This window comes from Diplotaxodon limnothrissa, linkage group LG5, assembly GCF_057381915.1.
Source record: "Diplotaxodon limnothrissa isolate DT_005_m linkage group LG5, D_limnothrissa_male_GT1.1, whole genome shotgun sequence".
Lineage (NCBI taxonomy): Eukaryota > Metazoa > Chordata > Actinopteri > Cichliformes > Cichlidae > Diplotaxodon > Diplotaxodon limnothrissa.
In genome coordinates, this window is record NC_140600.1 from 9,199,635 (window position 1) to 9,215,743 (window position 16,109).

At 41.1% G+C, this 16,109-nt stretch overlaps 1 protein-coding gene across 1 annotated transcript in view; it reads right to left on the reverse strand.

Moving 5' to 3' along the window:
• The window catches only part of chl1b (cell adhesion molecule L1-like b), a 78,668-nt gene extending 69,237 nt beyond the window's left edge, over positions 1 to 9,431 (reverse strand). The window contains exon 1 of the mRNA XM_085353769.1: positions 9,362 to 9,431. The gene's annotated coding sequence lies outside the window, so the exon portion shown is untranslated. The remainder of the gene's footprint in view (positions 1 to 9,361) is intronic.
• Between the last annotated feature and the right edge of the window lie 6,678 nt (positions 9,432 to 16,109).

Here is a 16,109-nt window from a genome sequence, read left to right on the forward strand (position 1 = left end):
ACTTTAATTCTTATTGTCTGCACTGAAGCACCGCAGCAATTTCCTAATGTTGTAAACCTCAACATCTGGCAATAAACCCATTCTGATTCTAACTACTAGACTGCAGGTAGAGCTGGGCGATAGAACGATAACGATATGTATCGCGATATAACTTTTACTCGATAGAGAAATTAAGCTATCGCGATAGACCTCGCCGCTCTTGTCCTCTTAAAAAAAAAAAAAAAAAAAAAAGGTCAGCCAATCCAAATTAAGTAGCGCAGAGCCGAACCAATCACAGCCGCAGCGTCACGTCGCGTGACTTGTTACGTACAGCACAAGTGCCAAGCCGCACGTGTGTTTGTTTGGGAAGCAGCGCGTAATCGAGGAAATGAGTGCGCCGACTAGAAAAATCAACCGAGCGTGACCGAAGAGAAAACAGATGACGGTTCCAATGCCGGAGAGATTGTCGAACGGAAGAGCCATAGAAGTTCCGTAGTGTGAAGGTATTTCGGCTATTTCAAGTCTGACAAAAAACAGAGTAGCGTGCACTGTAAATTGTGCCGAAAGCAAGTCTGGAAATACAATAAACTGGTGCATGCGTCACACTGTGCGCCACGTTATTGTTTCGGTGAAATGAATTTCTACAATAGTGTTACTGTTAATTCTACTCTCTGCAGTGTTTAAATGCTTACATATACACACAGTTACTGTCCGTCCACACATACGACTCGGTTCTGCTTCTATGCCCCAGCTTTGTTTACTTTTTCCCACCGAGGCTTCTAGACTTCTGATTGGCCAACATTTCTGCACGGTTAGGAATCTAGCGCCACCTGCTGCTTTGGCATGTTCATAGCAGCGTTTTCCTTCATTTCTGCCTTTATGTGTAGACGGGATTATTTTTTAAAACGGAAACGGAAAATCTCCGTTTTCAAAAATACCCGTGTACGTGTGGACGTAGCCTCAGTCTCTGACTGGAAGCGCTAATTCGTCATTCGGCTTTTGTCAGACTAAAGTAACTGTTAAAACTGTTTGAAAAGCTCAGCTATACAACAAGGAGAGATTGAGAATTTCCTTTTAGTTCTCAGTTTATTTGATATTGACAAAAGTTAGTCAGTTTTGTCTGTTCTTCTGTAAAACAAACTAAGATTTATTTTTAGAATTAATATTTTGTTTCTAAGTGGAATTGACAATTTAGTCTGTTTCGTTTGTTCTATTTTGAAACTTAAACGCTTTAGCGGCTGCCTTTTGTGTAGTTTGCAATATTTGCCTTTATTTATCTGAAAAAGTCTCATGTTCCTTAAGTACATCTACCCTGTTGAACTTATTATGGGAAATAAATATTTAAATAAAAACAAGCTGCTGACTATTTCACATTTTACTTGTGAGCAACGGCACATTTAAATCTTACAAATATAGTTATTTGGCTTATATCGTGATAGATATCGTTATCGCCTGAAATGAAAAAAACATATCGTGATATGAAAAAATCTCATATCGCCCAGCTCTAACTGCAGGGCAATGTTTTTATCTGTAAAGTATTTGTTCCTCTCAACATCAGCATTAATCTGAGGCAAACATCTGCTTCCTTTTCAAATACATCTGCAGTTCATCACTGTGAATTACCATGTGGCTGTTAATCATGTATTTCCTCTGTGACAGAAGGATGTAATTCGAATTTTCCTTCTTCTGTTGTGCATTTTGCTTTTAATGTAAAAGTTCCATACCAATATTTTATGTTTGCCTTTCTGTGTTTGAAAAAGTGCAGTTCGAACAACAGCCAGTGCACAAAGGATAGATCCTGCAGCTGCATTTCTATGAACCATGGATGGGATGCTATTTGAAGAAAAAGACCTGAAAGCCTTGTATGGAGCGTTTTGGATACAACTAACTGTGGAAAATGTAATATTTGTGAATATTTTCAACTATGGCACAAATAAGAAATAAAGGTTCAAATAAACAATGTCCAACATTCCCTAAAAATTCACTCTGATCCTAAAGTTACCCAATAGTCTTATCTACCACCTCTACTGTCTACAAAGAGATCCCAACTTCAACATTAAAGTGTTTGCATACCATTTTCTAAAAAGAAAACACTTCCAATTATAGTGGCTGCTAATCTGGTTGGCATTTCATAATGAGCGCTACACTCTTGTAGCTGTGTTTAGGAAAGTCTGCATAACACTGATTAGCTAATGCAATTAAACTGTACTTACCCCTACCACTGCCCTCTTATGTCTCCAAATGAGTCAATTTGTGACTAAAATGTTTAGTAATTTAGCACCAAGCTATTTTCTTTATGTCTAAACATTCTAATAGCTACACCTAAACAGAATGAGTCCCAGTGACTGGTCTTACTTTATCAGCAAAAAACCTCCCCTTGATACTCGTTAGAACTCCACTGTAAGCTACAGAAAACGTTATAAAGTGAGATCGTTTGCAATCCAATACGCGGCCATAAAAATGTGCTCTGTAAGAAGCACATTTGGTTTCTACCCTCAACAATCTGGAGCTTTAAAAATAATGAGGTCAAGGAGGTCTGCAGTTCGTAGCTTGAGGTCTGTGGGTCACACTTGTAAAAATGGAGTTCGGAGCTCCCCCAAGCTGATGAATTAATTTGGACCCGTACCAGCTTGGCAAGATTCTTTCACTCATCATTTGCTCTATCTGTGGGGAGAGTGCATTAAGAAATAGACATGCTGAGTTTTGGCTCTCTGTGGAACACCCTGAAGGGCAACTGCAAAGACTTTTAGAAATATCACAACCTTCAAAAACTGCAGAAAACATGAATTAGTATTAAGAAGTCAACACAAAAAGAACCACCACAGCATATGCCTCATCAGATTTTTAAAATGTGAAAATATATATGAAATATTGTATCCATGTCAGTATGAAACAGCTGGGACATTCCCCACCTTTGAACCGACCCAAATGGCAATTTGGAAAAATAGACCAAATTAAATGGTGCAACAGAAAACAGAAAAGGATTAAAGTCTTAGCCCACTTAGAAAATTGACCACGCAGCCCTGCCTCTTTATTCCATGATTCTAATCATGCCTGATCTGCTCTCTAATCTTCCATTTGGATGATGCTACTGTGCTTGACTCCAGGCCCCAATGGGCCAGTAAATAGGCTCTTAATATGCAGAGCAGACACTGTATTGTATGTTCACACCAAATCATCATACATGGGGCTGCACCGGCTTGGGACTCCCAACAGTCCACTTACAGTACCCAACAGAGCCCCACACAATGTAATGAGGTCCCAGGGGAAGCATCTGGAAATACAGCACTGCTGCCCTCACAGTACACCCTGTCAAACAAACACATACTTTTAAAGAGACCTCCTTTACAATTTCTACAGTACTACATGAAATATTGGATTTTTCCTGAATATGCAGACAGAATTTGGGGCACAGCAAAAGAAACTGACCCTCTATTTGTTTAAAGATACGGCTTAATTTAACAAAGCAAACTAGGCTGTGCTGAATGACTTTGATTGCCATTCATATTTTTCTCTAAAATGTTTTCCAAATAGGTGAAAATGTGTGGGCATTAGCCAAATCCTCAACCTACCCTAACCCCAGATGTATTAGCATATGGTGACCTTGAAAGGTCAAATGTACTGAAGAAAACACAGGCGAATAGAGAAAAGCTGCAACAGTAGACAAAACATTGGATACAACACAAAGGAAGTAGAAAAAATCGAAATCTCACTAAATAGAACATAAGTGTTATCGAAGGATTACATGGGGAGGATGCTTCAGTATTGTGATGGAGAAAAATATTAAAGTAATATTCGTCTTAATCCGGTTGTTCAGTGATGACGTGACGAATCCTACTTCCAGGTCTAAAGTAGTCTGCGTTTAATATGGCTTTTGTGTTGTTAACATGTTTAATATTATGTATTTTCTTCTATTTGATCTCAAAAAGCTCCTAAAACAGTCAGTGATCCCTGTTGACCTCCCTCGGCTTTTATTACCACTAATCATTTATTTAAGCTCAGTTTTTAAAACCTTAGGATGTAACTACAGCCCAGCCCATGCAGCAGTATATGAATGACTAACCTCGTATTGTGGATGGATTATCTCAGTTGTTCTCCTGGCTGAAGTTTGGTCCTTTTACAGCATCCTGCCATGCGATTACATTTGTTCCTGACCACCGAGAACACTCACGTTAACTTTTATCGAGTGGAAAAAAAGTTAGCTTGTTTATATTATGCTAACATAGCTGTGTCGCTAGCGGTCACGTAGCACATCATTATACACCAGCTAGCCAAACTTCAGTAACCCTACAAACGTCACTGCTGTTTAGTTTTCTGTCTTCATTTATGCTGGAAGTGATAACAGAGCTGTACGTTTTAATTTGTTTCCAAAACCCCGCAGTCAGGACATGCTATATTGTATTTAGATAGAAGCTAGCGAGCTAACTTCCTGCTAACTTCTAACTCCGTTAAATGTCATAAATTCCGTTTTCATGGATGCCTGGATGTTAAACTCAATTGTTACACCTGGTAGAGCAGAACGCTGATCATTTTATTAAAGATGAAAGACTTTAGACAGTTTTTCAACTCTCAGTAATGCCACAGTGATCGTTTGATATATGGACCTGCAGCGGAGTTTAGGCCCAGACACGGCTAGTGACGTCAGACTGAACAATCGGATTGCATGATTCATATAATACTGTAGGGTTTTTGTTTTCATAATCCTTCATCATAGATTTATTATGGATTTTTACTGTCAGCGTATCAAAACGTGAGGATCTGTTGCTTTGTTTTATATGACTATAAACCGAATAAAGTTCTGGGGACTTTTCTTTAGACAACACAAGCAATTTTGAGAGATAACCCCAACAAATTTACTGACACGAGTCACAGAATCATAGTCTGAGGTGTGTTTCATATCGAGCCCAGTATGCCCTCTGTGTCCCCTGCTTGTCAAACGTGTCCTTCCTCATCGTTGGTGCCCTTCACTTTCATGTCCCAAGGGTCCCCTTGTAACCTTATCCACACAATACCCTTCATGGGACACAAAGCCAATGATACCAGGCTCTTCTGTTCCATTCTCTTCATTTGTCACTTTTATTCCTAAGCTCTTTGTTCGTCTTACCTCTGTATGCATGACTTATCCCAAATTGAGACTGCAATTGAAATGGAAATCATCCCTGACTCTCACTGACTTAAGGGCAATAACTTCTTGCTATTTGAGGCATATCTGTCATGTTCGTTGTTCCTTGGAGAATCTTATGGTTGTGTTGCCCTTTTCGCCAAGGTTTTTAACATAAACATTGAATTTGCATGGATATGTACCCCATGATCCAGAGGCGACACTAAAATTCTGAGCAGGCATGCAAAAAAAAAACAGGACAATGAGATTGGAAAAATTAGTTTAGAGCTGACAGCAATGCACATTAGGATTAGAATTCCTCTCGTAAAACATCCTCTTTACTGGTTCTCATTACTGGCCATGGTTTTCATGTGAGCCTAATCTAAGTTGATTAATTCAACATAAAAATTACAATTGTGAAGCCAGACGACACAGAAGAACACTACATGACGCTGTCTTTGCTCTGATTCCAGCAGAGAAGGAAAAGAAATTCCCATGAAAAGCACACTGACAAACAGCCTGGAGGTGAGGATAATAACAATACAAATGAAAGATGCGTGTAAACGCTTGTACATAACAATGATGGGACATTTTTTCTGAATTATGGCATGTAAACAGAAAACACTATGAAAGATATGAAAGCACTGCAAGCTCTGGGGCTGGCAGCAAATAACAATGTCTGGGTAAAATGTTCCATTTGTGAGAAAACAGCCTCGGCAGCACAGAAAAAAGGAGCAATGACGGGCCAAACTGAACCTCCAGACAGGGATGAGCCTGAAGCACATCGCCTGCTCCCGCCCTCTTATTCGCTTCTTTTGCACACAAAAAAGAAAAAAGTAGAACTGAACATTCAAGATAACATTGACCTCTCTACGGGTTTGTCCTTCAGTGTTTCCTGATTAATTGTCCGTGCAGTGCGAGAAGGCATTGATCATGTTCGCCCACTGGTCCTGATGATGCAGTGGCCTGTTAAATAAGAAATAAACCTTGATTCTGATGATCAGCACCTCTTATCTTTTCACCTTCATCCCCCATCGGAGGCTGCATGGAGGGGGAAAAATAATAAGAATTCAAGCCCTCCTCCCCCCTACATCTCCTCTCTGAGCCAATCATGGGAATCATAAAAAAGAAAATCTGGTAAATAAATACGCACATTGCTGGAGAGCAGGAAAAGGAAATGAATATTTCATGTAACCAGACACATTTCCAGAACTTACTGGCTGGAATGTGCCTTTCTGGCTGTCATCGGTGACAAACATGAAAGAGCAGGGCTCAGGTACGGCTATGCTGCAGCACTCTCAACTCTGCCTGAAGCACAGGGAGCACAAGTCGTCAGTATAATTGCTTGTAGTGGTGGAGCCTGAGCTGAACCTCAATTAGGGCCTGGGTACTTGCTAGGCTCCACACCTTCTCTACACGTCTGCCAGCCTCTTCCGGGAAAACATATTTGAACATCTTAACGCCGCCAGGTATATCATTGTAATGCTTGTTGTTATCAGACTTTGGGTTTTCCCTTTGCATCGTACTTGTTCCAACAGGCACTTTTTTTGTTTTGCATCTCGACTAGCAACACATTCTAGATAGGGTGATAAAAGGGCAGCTAAAATGGACAATTAGTCTGATACAGCTATTCACTCCTGCTCGCTGCTGTCAGGCTGCTTTCACTAATCTCTTACAGCCATCTGATACTCCAGATTCCATCCGACAGGACTGAATTACAGCCCAAAATTACAGCTCTGATGCTGGTGAAATGCATCTACTGCAGACTGCATGGATGAGACACAGGTAAACACTTCAGAGTGCTTAAAAAGCAAAGATTATGTGAAAGAATGTGTCAGAGTCAAAACTCTTTTTGGATCAAATATTTGAAATAAAGGCTGATTCGCCTCAGTCACACACAGCATCTCGGCTTGTTTCAGTCTGCTCTATAAAGGCCAGGTGAATACGGCCTGGGTACAAAAGAAAGGGCTCTCTGTTTCTTTCCCCTTTTAACTCTAAGCCCCCTCATTTCCCTCCCGCTGTACACAGGACGATACAACATGCATACACACAGACACACACATGCCATCAGTGCAAACATTTCAGCTCCAAGGCAAACACACACCTGTATGAACAGGTAAAGACAAAAATCATAGCTTGTCTCTTGTCTTTCATGTTTTCAATGCACTTCCTGCCTTTAATGGCACTGCCAGTTTGAGCAAAATCCGATGACAAACACAACAAAGTTGGAAGCTCAGGTGTTCCTGTGCAATACCAAGCACTGATGTGCAGGTGGAAGTTTTATTTAAACAGTTTTGCGGAAACTGCATTGTAAACACTCAGTCAGCTGAGCTTGCAAGGCCGTTTTAAGAATGAGCCCGTCTGCGGCCACAAAGGATGTTCTGTTTGCTGCATTTAGCAATCAAAATGATTAAAAGGATGAAAAAGCTCCATGAAATGTGCCAGGTTGGAGCTGAATATTAAGTGGTGCGGAGACAGGATGGCAGGGGCTGGTGGGGGGCGCTGGCTGACATGGACCGGCTGGGAGATGGTCGACACTTTGCTTGTCCAATTACTGGCGATCGTTCAAATTGTTTGGTGAGAAGCATTCGACCTACTTCTGGACACAAAGCACCACTGCCCTGAATACAGAGAAGCTGAGGGGGGAAACCACGTGTGATGACAAGTGCCATTAGAGCCTCTTGTCTTTGGCCTAGAAATGAAATTTAGACAACTTACCTGATGTGTGAGAACACCGGAGAAGCTATGTGCTGGGATGAAGGGGGGTGGGCAGCATGAATAGGATCTGCAGCTGGATTTGATTAAACTCACTAATGGCAGTTTGACCTTCACAAGGTCTTTGCGTTGAACACTAAGCAACGGGACCAGGATAAGAAGTAGCAGCACCCCGAAAACAAACAAAAGTGGCAGTGTTTAGTGTGCATGGTTGTTGTTTTTTTCCTTTTTTCATTACAAATGTGCAGACAATATGGGTTGCATCGACTGTTCTGCGAACAATACAAGACAACGATCAAAAGGAATTAAAAATATCAAATTATGGGTAAGCTACGGAACAGTTCTGTTTCCTGGGATTCCCTCAAAGGCATCATCTACAAGGGTGGGGGGGACCCAGAAAACAACACTTCATTTGAAATCGCTGCACTTCCACACAGGAGTTTAGTACATTTGCATACCTCGTAAATATTCACACTAAGGGAATCCTCATACCCGCCACGTGAGACACAGTCGGTTCATACGTGCAGCAAACACAATGAGGCACACAAGCAACGACTGCCCTTGGTTTAAAATGTGACTGTAATGTGATTTTAATCGCACAGATTAAAGTCTAATCAGTTATGCCAATCACGCATCACATATCTAACACACGTAATGAGGAGCCACTTCCCGTAAGAGCAGAACGAGATTAGAGAAACCTAGGGTGTTTTATTTTATTTCGTTTTCTACAGCCTTTTACAGAGTTTGAATGTCCAATGTGACACCAGTTAACCTTCTGTACAGGTCCTCTGCATTCAAGTCTACACTTCAGAGCACATGCACCTTTATTCCTACTCCACATACCAGGCAAATGACTCTCATATCACATGCAAAAGCACTTTTTTGCCCTCTAAGAATGAGATTCACCATGCTGGGTGACAAGGTGTGATTCCCTTCTGCAGTTCAGCACTCAGCATGCAAGCCAGTGATATGCAGGCTCAGATCAGCCCTGTGTTATGGCCAGTGTAGTGGTAAATAAGAAGGATGGTGTGTGTGTGTGTGTGTGTGTGTGTGTGTGTGTGTGATCTCCAGTGAATTTATTTTTTTTTACCTCAGGCTGTCATACAAATAAGAAAGGCATTAATTCACAAGCAGTAACTCTCTCTCTCGGCATACAACGGACGTGATTTAAAAAGGGGCTGAAGCAAAGGTAGCTAGCAACACCATTTCTATTACTCTAAACTGCACCTGTAGTTATTATTCCACTCATGAAACATTCTCCCAAAGCAGTCGTGACAACACTTCCCAATTCCATCCCAAATCCATCTTTTCCTACATTTGCCTTCTTTCTTTATTTCCTTCCTCTACTTCTTCTTCTTCTTTAAACTGGCATTTCCAAGCACCTGCCATATAGAGCCCGTGCAGGTATCTGCTGTATATCACTATAACAACCGGGGAGCTCCGCGTGCGCAAGCTAGCAAACATTTCTAACAAGTGTCACAACTAAAAAGTCAAAGGAGGGGAAAAACGCGATTTGCTTTTCGAAGCAAAGTGAAAAAAGAAGAATTTTTTTTAAAAAGAACTCACCTTCAGGTGCTACTCATGTCCAGACAGCCGTTCACAAAGTTGAATTGTGTCCACCGCTGGAGGAAGAAGGCAGAGGGAGTGTTAACTGTCAACGTAACGCTGCCGCCGTGCCTCGCAGTTGGTGTGTAGCGGAGTACCACCCCTCCTCCTCCTCTTCTCCTCTTCCTCGTCCTCCTCCTTTGGATGCTACTATTGCTCCCCTCTCCTCTTCTTCCTCCTCCTCCTCTCTGCGCCTCTGTAAAAAGGGTAAAAAAAGTAATAGCGGTTTCCTCCTCCTTCTCCTCCACCTCCACAATGACAGACTCAAAGAAAAGAAGGGACCCTATCGTAGTCAATAGGTTTCACAAAAAACCCATGGCAACGCAGAAGAACCCGTGCGCAACTTCCCCACGTTGTGACCGGGTTAAAGCTCTCCCCAGCCCCCCAAACGGTGACAGACATTATTCCCAAGACTCGGAGTGAGCAGGTTTTATAATGGGAGAAGGAGGAGGAGGAGGAGAGAGGGACACTGAACTCTTCTGGTGGGGATGCTGTTCAAATATGAATGAGAGGGAAACATTTAAATTGTCCTTCATTGGATGTAAATCCCTGTTTGTGCCTGTCCTGTTTATGGAGTTCCTTGCAGGTGTTATTTATTTGAAAATGTACTTTTGTAATTTCACAGGAATTCTGTTTGTCTTGCTGAGCCTGAATGGTCTAAACACACGAGATTTACAAAATTGCAATAATTTGAATTGTTTTTATTTTAATTTATTTGAAAAAAGTACATCGCATTTTAATAACATTATAATTTTTATGATATCAAATACTGAAAATAATAGTAATTACAATTTAAATATAGATTTTTTTTCCCTGGAAAAAAATACCATCAAACTGAGTTCTGACTATATGATACATCACCTATGCTAAGAGGAAGTCTGAAATTTTAATACCTATAACGTAATATGTGAGACTCAGCTGTGCTCTGTTATACTGTGCCTGTGTGAAATTGAAAAATAACTCTGGGTAAAAAGGGAAAAGGTCTGAAAATCATCTTCCACTGACTTCGCCCGGTCATAAGTCATCTTTGTTGTAGCTTGGTTTCATTTTCCTCGTAGTCGCATCTGTGCAGTTCTGCTAAAATCTGCATGCTTTATGATTTTGTGGTGCCTTGCAATATTTGGGACAGCACAAAGTGGTGATCAGTTAACCTGCATAGCCACACAGGTAAAAAAAAATTAAAAATTGATTACATTGCCTCAGTATGTGGAAGAAGAAATGAGGAATTGAAATGCTCTGTAGTGCCATATATAGTGGGACACCTGGTCATCCTAATACTACTGAGACTAGAGCCCATCCCCACCACTATCTATCAAAAACCTGTCTTCCAGACCCAGCACAGGAGAGACAGATATACTGATATACATATACTGATAAGGACAGGCTAATTGTGTTAGGAACAAAAGGATACCACACTGTTTGATGAAAATAAAAACTATCAGGGTGGAATTTAAAGAAAAAGTGGAACAATGATGCGATTTATTTTGTCAAAATTTTATTGCAGCAACAGAGTAGTTTGTATGGCCTCCATATGCTTGTATGTACATCCTATTGGACTTATGTGAGGCGCGCATGGGGTTCAGTCAATGGTTTCAATTCCTTCATCCAGGCAGGTAATGCCTGAGGCCAGGCATTACCATGCACCAGGAAGAACCCAGGACCCACTGCACCAGAGAAGGGTCTGACAATGGGTCCAAGGATTTCCTCCTAATAAATAATGGCAGTCGTGGTGCCATTGCCTATACATGGAGGTCTATGTGTCCCTCCAAGGATCTCCATGGCTTCTCCAGACCTTTTCACATCTGTTACATGTGCTCAGGGTGAACCTGCTCTCATTTGTAAAAAGCAAAGGGTGCCAGTAATGGACCTCAGTCTCCACAGTGCTAGGCAGTGAGCACAGTGCCCACTAATGGACGATGGGCCCACTCATGAAGCCTGTTTCTAATTGTTTGGTCAGAGACATTCACACCAGTCTCCTGCTGGAGGTCTTTTTGTAGCTCTGGCAGTGCTCATCCTGTTCCTCCTTGCACAAAGGGGCAGATACTGGTCCTGTTGATGGGTTAAGGACCTTCTACGGCCAGCTCTCCTAGAGTAACTGTCTGCCTTCTGAAATCTCCCCCACGCCCTTGAAACTGTGCCGGGAGACACAGCAAACCTTCTGGCTATGGCATGTATTGATGTGCCATCCAGGAGGAGCTGGAGTACCTCCACAACCACTGTGGGGTCCAGACATCACCTCGTGTTAGTACTGACACTGATCCTAGTCAAATCCAAATCCAGTGAAAACACAATCAGAAAAGATGTCAATCAGGGAAAATGTCAGAGGTTTTGGGGGTTGCCCTTGTAGTGCACCTGTTGTTAATAATAATAATAATAATAATAATAATAATAATAAATTTTCTTTGAGGGTGCCTTTTCAAAAACCCAAGGTCACCTTACAAAAGAACAAAATTAATTAAAGGTTGTTGTTCATTTTATTAACACCAAAGCAGCTGAAACTGATTAACAACCCCCCTTTGCTACTTAACTGACCAAATCAATACCTGAGCTGTTTCACTGACTTGATGCAGTACTCTGATTAACAAGTGTTCCTTTCATTTTCTTGAGCAGTGTACATGATTCATATTGTCTTGCATGACTCCAAAGGGGCATGTCAAAGAAGTTCTGGGTTTGCAGCCCCAAAGTTTATATTTGTTGGAACAGCTCACAGTGGCGTGCAGAAGATCTGAGTTATATTTGTTCTACTGTGTTTACAGTTTTCTCATATTGTGTTTTATGTAGCTTCATGTCAGATTAGTGAAACAGCATAGCTGGTTATTTCCATGTTAGCTCAGATAAGTAAAAGAGGAGTGTTTTTTTGCTCAGCTTTAAAAATAAAGCACATGTGGAGAATGTCAAGCCATCTTATTTAAATTAAGGCGTAATGCATTTTTTCCACTATATTTATTGATAACTTTCATTTCTTTACTCATCAACATACCTTAAATGAATAAGGCCTATAAAATGTAAACATGCAGGTAAAATTATGGCTACGTCCACACGTACCCGGGTATCTTTAAAAACGCAGATTTTTCTATGCGTTTGCACCTTTCGTCCACACGTAAATGGCGTTTTTGGTCACTGAAAACGGAGATTTTTAAAAACTCCGGCCAGGGTGGATATTTTTGAAAACTCAGTTTTTGCATTTACGTGTGGACGAGAAAAACGGAGAAAATGCAGCGTCAAAGGTGTGCGCATTTTTTGACGTCACACTGTGCGCCACGTTATTGTTTCGGTGAAATGAATTTCTACAATACTGTTACTGTTAATTGTGCTCTCTGCAGTGTTTAAATGCTTACATATACACACACCGTTACTGTCCCTCCACACATACCACTCGGTTCTGCTTCTATGCCCCAGCTTTGTTTAATTTTTCCCACCGAGGCTTCTAGACTTCTGATTGGCCAACATTTCTGCACGGTTAGGAATATATCGCCACCTGCTGCTTTGGCATGTTCCTAGCAGCGTTTTCCTTCATTTCTGCGTTTACGTATGGACGGGATTATTTTTTAAAACGGAAACGGAAAATCTCCATTTTCAAAAATACCCGTGTACGTGTGGACGTAGCCTATAACCTCCAGGACACTGCGGCGTGCAGCTCGGATCTCAGCTGACCCTTCTCACCCTGGACACAGTCTGTTTGACCTGCTCCCCTCAGGCAGGAGGCTCCGGTCCATTCGCACCAGAACCTCTCGCCATAAGAACAGTTTCTTCCCCTCTGCTGTCGGACACATGAACAATAACCGTATGACTGTTCCCACCACTAACACATGACCCTACGCTGTGTTCACTGCATCATTCCATGTTTGGCACTGATCACCACCTGCACTCATGTATATATCATGTATATATCTATCCACTTAGCACTTTTAATTCTTATTCTTATTTTTATATTTTTATGACAGTATGTTTGCACTGAAGCACCGCAGCAATTTCCTAATGTTGTAAACCTGCTCAACATTTGGCAATAAAAACCCTTTCTGATTCTGATTCTGATAACAGCAGACGATACTATTAGCTATGATGCAGTTACTCCATTTAACTAGCAGCCTGAATAATTAGCATAACATAACCCTGCATCAGCAGAACAGTACACACTTACAATACTATAACAGTAACACGCAGAGAGAAATTACAGTGAATGTGTATCCATTCTAATTACCCACACTGTGAGAAACACAATGTCGGCCCTTCTCTCTCTCTGTTTGAGTGAGAGGAACATTCAGTGTCATGGTTATTCCAGTTTCATTACCTGCTGTTTGTTACGCTTCACTAATTAGAAAAAGAAATGCACGAGTATGGCCGCTGGCTTCTTGAAGCAGCCCTTTAGCCATTCAACCATTTTCTGTTTCCAGTTAGATGTTCACCGCCTCACTCAAGGGCACCTAAATAATACAGCAATAACAGGGGGTATAGTTCTCATTTCTCATTCATTCTTATTTCCCACAAATCCTCCCCAGCCAGGTTCAGTCTTGGCTAGAGCCTTGTTGTGTATTATTCGTGACTTCATTGAGCCATCCAGGCAGGGGTCTGGGTCTATGCATCGATTCAATTATAGTCTGAAGAATACTTGAGTACCGAGTCTGTCAACAGTATCCGAATAGTTAAAGAATCTCTGAGATGTAAATTTTGTCAGTTTGTTTATTTCAGTTTAAATTTTTTGTGTTTTTGCACTTAAAGTATATTTTTATCCTATCCTAATGGTGTTAATATCAATAAAAACAAAACAAATACAACAGAAGAATCAAATCAAGTGTGACAAAAACAGAAAAAAATATTTCAATAATGACAATTCTACCCATATTATGGAGTTTAACTTATTTTAACATGTAGATTTTCCCAAAATGTAATTTTATTACATAAATATAATGTAAAATATTTTAACTCCATCTAAGGGAATCTGGTCAAATGAAATGTACTTAATTGAAATGGTAAATGGCCTGTGAAGGTTCTCAGTCATCCAGGTCATCGTAGTCAAAGGAGCTTGCAAAGAAAAGCGTCTGGACTTCTTTAAGTTACTTGAAGACGTTTCACCTCTCATCCGAGAAGCTTCTTCAGTTCTAAGGTCAAATGTTAAGTCAAAAACAGACTTAACAATGTGGTATGCTGTACAGTGCAGCGAGGAATGCTCAGACCTCTACATTAGAGAGACCAAACAGCCACTTCACAAGCGCATGGCACAACACAGAAGAGCCACCTCCACAGGACAAGACTCAGCAGTCCATCTGCATCTTAAGGATAAAGGACACTCTTTCGAGGATGCCAATGTTCACATTTTGGACAGAGAGGACAGATGGTTTGAAAGAGGAGTGAAAGAAGCCATCTATGTCCACTGTGAGTGACCATCTTTGAACAGAGGCGGTGGTTTACGACACCAACTGTCTGCCATCGATAATCCAGTTTTGAGATCCCTTCCCAGAAGCCTTAACGCCCACTCACATCCTGGGCCATCTGACCTCAGGAATTCACATGATAAGGTGGGGCCAGGTTTCACAATGAACACACCCGAAACTCTGGCTGATTGGGACCCACACCCAGTTTCACACCTTGGCTCAGGCGATTAGAGGATCATCAGGGGGTCCTTTTGTCCCTCTGTGGGGGGTCACTCCCACTAGGTTTATATCTGGGACTCTCCACCATTTGACCTTAGAACTGAAGAAGCTTCTTGGATGAGAGGTGAAACGTCTTCAAGCAACTTAAAGAAGTCCAGACGCTTTTCTTTGCAAGCTCCTTTGACTACGATGACCTGTATTTGTATAGCGCTTTTTACTAGTCCCCCCTAGGGACCCCAAAGCGCTTTACACACCCAGTCATCCACCCAGACACACACTGGTGGAGGCAAGCTACAGTTGTAGCCACAGCTGCCCTGGGGCAGACTGACAGAAGCGAGGCTGCCATATCGCGCCATCGGCCCCTCTGGCCAACACCAGTAGGCGGTAGGTGAAGTGTCTTGCCCAAGGACACAACGACCGAGACTGTTTGCTCGAACCGGCAACCTTCCGATTACAAGGCGAACTCCCAACTCTTGAGCCACGATCGCCCCACTGAAGGTTTATTTATTGAAAAATAAACCTTCAGTGTTATATATTCAGTTGCATTTTACTCAGAGTTATGGCTTCATGTTTATTGAGGGTGAAGACTCTTTTTTTGTTGTTTTTAGTGTAAAAATATCTGATATTTCAGGGTGCTGCTATTTCAACGTAGGCTCACGAAACACTGCGGGTGCAAACCCCCAAACAAGAAAGCTTACTTAGTATTGCATTTTCTATTTTAGTGATTTTGGTATCTTTGTTCTTTTTAAACATACTTTCAGAAGTTTGCAGGGCAGTAAAAACAAGTGCAGGCTTTAGTTATTTACCTTATTAAAGCCCATTTTTATATACTTGAGTATAATTGAGTATCATTTATTTATTGTTTATGTATATGTAGTACATGTGTAACATTCATTCAATTATTTAGAAAAACAGTTTAAATGTTTATTAAGTTCAAAACGTTTTTGATCACAAGTTTATCTTGCTTTCCAAAAGAAAAACCTTCTTCAGTAACATTGTGCATGTATAGAATTTGTTATTTATTTAAATAGTTATAGTCTGTTACTGTAATGTGCATGAAAAAGTCACAATAAAAGAAATCAACTATACTCAAAATGTGTCCAGCATGTACATGGCAA